The sequence below is a fragment of the Chiloscyllium plagiosum genome, unplaced genomic scaffold (assembly GCF_037043375.1).
Source record: "Chiloscyllium plagiosum isolate Xiang-an unplaced genomic scaffold, Cpla_swu_hap1 HiC_scaffold_29, whole genome shotgun sequence".
NCBI classification, from domain to species: Eukaryota; Metazoa; Chordata; class Chondrichthyes; order Orectolobiformes; family Hemiscylliidae; genus Chiloscyllium; species Chiloscyllium plagiosum.
Window position 1 is genome coordinate 54,698,205 of NW_028270167.1, and position 6,188 is coordinate 54,704,392.

Consider the following 6,188-nt stretch of genomic DNA (forward strand, 5'->3'; position numbering starts at 1 on the left):
TCTCCTCAGCACATTTTGTAGTGGGGTGACATGTGAACTCATCAGGCTACATGTGGTGAAAGTCATGTATGAGAAAGTTCCAGAGCGGAATCGAATCCACACCATTGTGTTTCTGCTTTCACTAGAATTATAATAACAGCAAATTCCAATAAATAGCCAGGCTGGTCAGAATGAATAGCTGTTAGTAATACATTCTTAGTCAGAACTGAGTCAGAATGAAACAGGACAAGAATTTTCCGTCAAATTTACATCTGCATTTGACTCATAATTACTTCAGTCACTTTCTCTCTCAAGTGAAGAAGCAGCCATGGTGAGTGAAATAAAGGCGATGTTGTCGCTCAATGGCCTTTCTCATATGGCTGCACCTGAATTGGATTAAATCGCAAGAAATGCAGATTTGTTCGTTTCATTTTAATTTTGCTGAAACCTCACAATGTACATTGTAATAATCGGAAGTGAATTAGATATATCTCATTGGAACGATTAATGTTGTATTCAAATTTGTTCTGACTTTATTGCAGCTTAAGGAAAATACTGCGTAGAAAAACAGAGGGTTAAAGTGCAAAAGAAAACCCATCAATTTTGTTGCTCGTTGCTTTGGCAGATTTAACTGAGTATTAAATGGACCAAACATCATGGTGTTTGTCTTCACATCTTTAACGCATGTCATTAAAGCAGGAAGTCGATCTCCAAGCAACTGGTCACTTCCTATTCATTATGTAATATCTTCCCTTCACAATAAATAAAAATCCACTCAGTTCCATTCACAATGCTATAGGTGGAATATTATGCCAAATCTTTCAAAATGCAGAGTTTTGGAACCGAATCTTATTCAGCTGCACACATTAAAGAAATTTCTTTACATTTAAAGTCAACCAACTTAGACATTGTTTCCCTGCAACTTCCGGCCGACTACACTCCACCTCTGCACCTATACCTAGCCACACGCTGTCTCTCTCCTTGTGAAATTTATTTCTTGTATGTCACCAAATGTGCCTTTCCAAATATTTGGAAAAACAGATTCTCGGAGTCAGAGCGTTTCTGTTCTCATTATTTCTTTGTCCTTCAGATGTTTTATCAATGGTATTGAATGCCTGACATCTGGATGTTTACTTACTTGAAAGAAATAATTTTCTACCTTTTACTCTGTCCAAACATTTCATAACCTGAAAAAACCCATTAAGTCTTCCTTGGTTCAGGGATAACTGTTCTCAATTTTCCAAGAAGACAAGTGAACAAAATCTCATCCTCAGTAAACCCCCATCAGCATCTTCTCTAATGGCTTTACATCCCAATAAACACCGTCATTATCAATTCATAGAATCACAGAATCCGACAGTGCAGAAAGAGCATTTCAGTCTATCGAGCCGGTGTCGACTCTCTGAAGAGCATCTCACCCATAGCTAGCTCCCCTCCCTATTTCCTTATATTTCACCTGAAGAAGGGGAATCCCTCCCCCTTATGATTTCAAATAAACTTGTTGGAGTATAACCTGACGTCCTGTGACTTCTGACCTGATCCCCGCGTTACCCACGGCTAATTCACCTAACTCACTTAATTCACTCCCTGGACACCAGAGAGCAATTTAACTTTGCCAATCAACCTAACCCTCCCTCTGAACAGCAGTGCGAATTACTGGTACAATGTTCCATCATACTGAGCAAATGCTGTATCATTTTTTAATGGTTTTATACCCTGGTGTAACAAATGAACCCAAATTCAATGTATCGAAACGCTACTCAGTCCTTTACAATTTCATTCGTGCTGTGGGAAATGATTCTGCACTCATATTTGAATGCATTTATGTTGTTTCTTCCTCAGCTTCTTGCTTCTAGTAAACACATCAATCCAGAACAAGTCTGTCAAATGCTTTTCATTCCAACACAGTCACAAGGTGAAGTTTGCAGAAGTCACGTGTTTGGCCGTTCACTGACACTCTGCCTCCCTGAGAGCTGCAGTCCTTCCCCACTTTTATTCAGGCAGCACTGTCCTTCCTGTGATACGCCCCATCGAGAATGGAAGGACAGGTATCAATACCCGCACTTGGGAATGGAGCGACAGTTTTAAAACGTTTACACTGTCCCCAGCGGAGAATTGAGCCCTGTGACAGGCGGGGTCACTAAACATTTTACTCCCGAGGGCAAAAATGTCAAAGGAGGGTCTTCAACCAAATGTGGCCACACCTGTCAAAAACAACTGCCTAATGAACTGAATCCCATTTCAGAATGGTTACCCCACAGCCTTATATGTCTTGGCATCAAAAGTTCACATTTGAATATTTATTCAGTTATAAGGGTTTTTGCCACTCTGAAAAATGCAGACAGTGTATTCCAAATTCCAACCACCCACTGGCTGCTAAAGCTTTTGCGCACATCTTCTCAAACCTTTCTGTCTTTCTCCTTCAGTCTCTGGCCCCTGCTGATCGATCCCTCCATCAATGGGAAACTCATTCAGTCAACCCTGTCCATACTCAATCATGTCTTGTCTACATCTCCTTTGCACTGCGACAAACACTCCACTCTGTCCTGTCTTTCTTCACAACTGAAATTCTTCAGCCCAAACAATATCCCAGTAAATATCTCCTGCAATGTTCTCAGTGTGATCACATCCCTGCTATAATGTGACTTGCAAAACTGCACACAACATTCTTGCTAAAGCATAATCGTCATTTGTTTTAAAATTTCTGGATTAGTATGAGGGCGATTCTGGCTAAGCAGAATTTATTATCCATTCCGAATTGTCCAGAGGCCAGTTGATACTCAACCATATTTCTATGAGTCTGAAGTCACATGCAGCCCAGACGAAGTAAGGATAGCAAATTCCGTCCCGAAATGACATCAGTGGAACAGATTTTTTTTTCCAACAATTGTCAATGGATCTATAGTAGTCATTAGATTCTTCCTTGCAGATATTTTTTGAATCCAAATTTGACAATCATGACATAGTGGGACTCAAGCCCGAGTACGCAGACTATTACATCGGTCTCTGGATTATCAGTCCTATGAAATTATCACAAGACCAACGCAGAAAGCCATAAAGGCTGATCTTTTCCAATAAAATGTCTTTTCACCAAAACTGCCCTGGGTCTTTTCCATGAGCCTGACGCTCCAATTATCTCTGGCCTATGTCAGTAAAAGCTGCTACATGGGGATTGATTTTACAACCACGGTATCCAAATGGATCGATTTGCTTGAAGGTCGACGAATAAAACCTGAAATAAAAGCCTGACTTCAGAAACAGAGATCATGACTTTAATTTCCTGCAATCTCATTCATCCATGTCCCTTATGCAGGGGATTCTACCATCTTCACCCAGTCCTGCCTACGAGAGACTCCAGGACCAGAAACAAACATGAGCTGACCCTGAGTTCAAGAATCGCCACCGTGTGGGGAGGGAGGCTTGTCGGCCCTTTCAGTCCACAGGGTATATCGGAAGCGTATCCCACAAGACCCCACGGTATTCCCTGTCCCATAAGCCTGCATTTCCCATTGTTGATCCCTGTAACTGGTACATCTTTGGTCAGAGGGAGAAATAAAAACGCAAAGGCACAGAGAATGTGCAGACTGCCCACAGACAGACACCCGAGGCTGGGATCACACCCGAGTTTGTGGTGAAGCCAGACAGCAATGAACGAGGGGTGAAAATAAATGTTGTCCTGACCAGTCATACTCACACCCTGTGGGTGAATGAGAAAGAATGGAAACACATTAACAACATGGAAAACGGGATTTGCATCTGTGTGGACACAATTTGAAAGGATCGTTTACCCTGCGTAGAAAAAAGGACACTGATACCACAGAGAAAGCAGGGCAATGTGGGAACTGCTGGAAGGGATTCAATTAACCACAGAAATCGAAACTCATTTCTCAGTAACACTGGGGAGAGACCGTTCACCAGTCCCGTGTGTGGGAAGGATGACTGAGCAAAACAACCCCCGGAGACTTCAGCAGGATTACATATGTCATACACTTCAGGTGTTCGATTATGCTGTCAATGCTGCTGTTAATCCCAACCAGCTATTTGTTCCATAGCGTCAATCACAGAGTCATACAGCATGAAAACAGGCCTGTCAGTCCAACCAATCCATGCTGAACATACTGCCAAACTAATCTCGTCCCATCTGCCTCCTGCTGTACCCGTTGAGTGGTTATAATGCCCTTGTAGTTTTATTACTGTGTTGTTATTCCAAAAAACCAGGTAATATTTTGGGGACAAAGAGTTCAGGTCCTGGCATGAGAGATAGTGGAGTTTGAATTCAATAAGCACCTGGAATTGAAGAGTCGCGTGATGACCTGAATCAGATGTGTGTAAATCCCATCTGATTCATTCATGCCAGTTCGGCAAGCAAACTGTTATATTCATCTGCTCTGTCCCACAGGAGACTCCAGATGGATAATACCGTGGTTGACTCTTAAATGTCCTCTGGGAAATAACTGATGTACGAGGCATGAAGAAATTTATTTTAAAAATCCCACTTTCCCATTCATGTTTGGAATCAATTGTCCTTTAAATGTTGCAAACGTATCCTCATCCATCACTTCCTGAGCAAGTTAATTGCACACGTAAAACACCTTCCTTAAAAAAAGCCTCACGTGATGTTTTTCAAAAAAATCTCTCTCTTTTCATCTTAAACAGATGCCCTCTCGCCTTGAAATTCCCCTCCTGGGAAAAGGCCGCTATCGTTAACTCTAACTTGCCTCTCAATAATTGATAAACTTCTATCAGGTCGCCGTTCAAACTCCTATTCTAGAGTGAAAACAGTCTCAACTAGGAACTGCAGATGAGAGATCAGAGTCCAGAGTGTTGTGCTGGGAAAGCATAGCAGGTCAGGCAGCATTTGAGGAGCAGGAGAATCGACGTTTCGGGGAAGAACCTGATGAAGGACACTTGCGCAAAAAAAAATTCTCCTGCTCCTGGGATGCTGCCTTACCTGTTGTGGTTTTCCAGCACCCCGATCTCGAATCTGAAAATAGTCTCAGCCTATCCAGCTTTTCATTATAACTCAAACCTTCCACACACGGCAACAAGCGTGCATACTTTTCTGAACCTGCTCCAACTGAATAATATCATTCCAACAACTGGGCGACCAGAACTGGACATAATATACCAGAAGTGGCCTCATCAATGTCCTGCAAAGCTTCAACATAACGTTCCAACTCCTATACACGAACGACTGAACAATGAAGGGAAGTATGTTAAATGCCTTTGAACCATCTTGTCTGTAGGTGATGCAAACGACAAGGAATCATCCACCTGCACCCCTAGCTTCCGTGTTCTCCAACACTGCACAACTTGTTGCTGTACCAAAATGCAATACCTTCCATTTATCCAGATTGCACTCCATGTTACATTTTTCAATCCAACGACTCATTGGATTAAGATCCTTTTGAAACTTAGATAATCTTTCTCATTGTCGACAATTCTGGCGTCGCCTGCAAACCGACAAAGCATGCCTGCAGTGAGTTCCACTGTTTTCTCATATAGATCAATGACTCATATTTACTTGTAGTGGCCGTGATTTAGCAGTGTGCGGATCATACAACAGTTAGTCATGCAATTAACCATGAGGAAGAAAGCCGCAGACTGCAGGGAGATACTAAACAATTGGAAAGAAAAATAGTGAAAGCAATTCATTCCAGGCAAGTTGGTGACAGTGAAGCAAGTTCAAACTTCAAACCAGCCGCCCACACTCCAGTTGTGGCACTCAGCTGTCTCAGCAAGATGCACTATAGATTGTTATAAATGGGAAAAAATTACCCTTCTGCCCCGCCTTTGACCAGGAGCACTCCCCACCTCGGAATTGCTTGCGCCTCTAAACCGTCATAGAAATGCTGTGAATTCACCGGTTGTGTCACTGGAGTCCTCGAGTATCTGTGCGACCTCATTCCCATCCCGACTTCCAGTTTGATCTTTCCGACTGCGCCACTCAGTTCCTCTGATTCTGGGGCGGGGAATTGGGACTATGTGGCAGCAGTGGTTACTGCCTTGTGTGGGGAAACTGGTGAAATAGCCGATGTTAAACTGCATTCCTATTGAAGCATACATTTCAAAAACACCTGCACTGTCCCCGGAGTTTTTGATGTTTTGGAGAAATCTATTTATCTCAGCCTTCAGCATATTAATGATGGAATCACCACAGCCTCTGGGAGAACCGATATGAAATGGTCAGCCCATTCTGAGTTCCCACA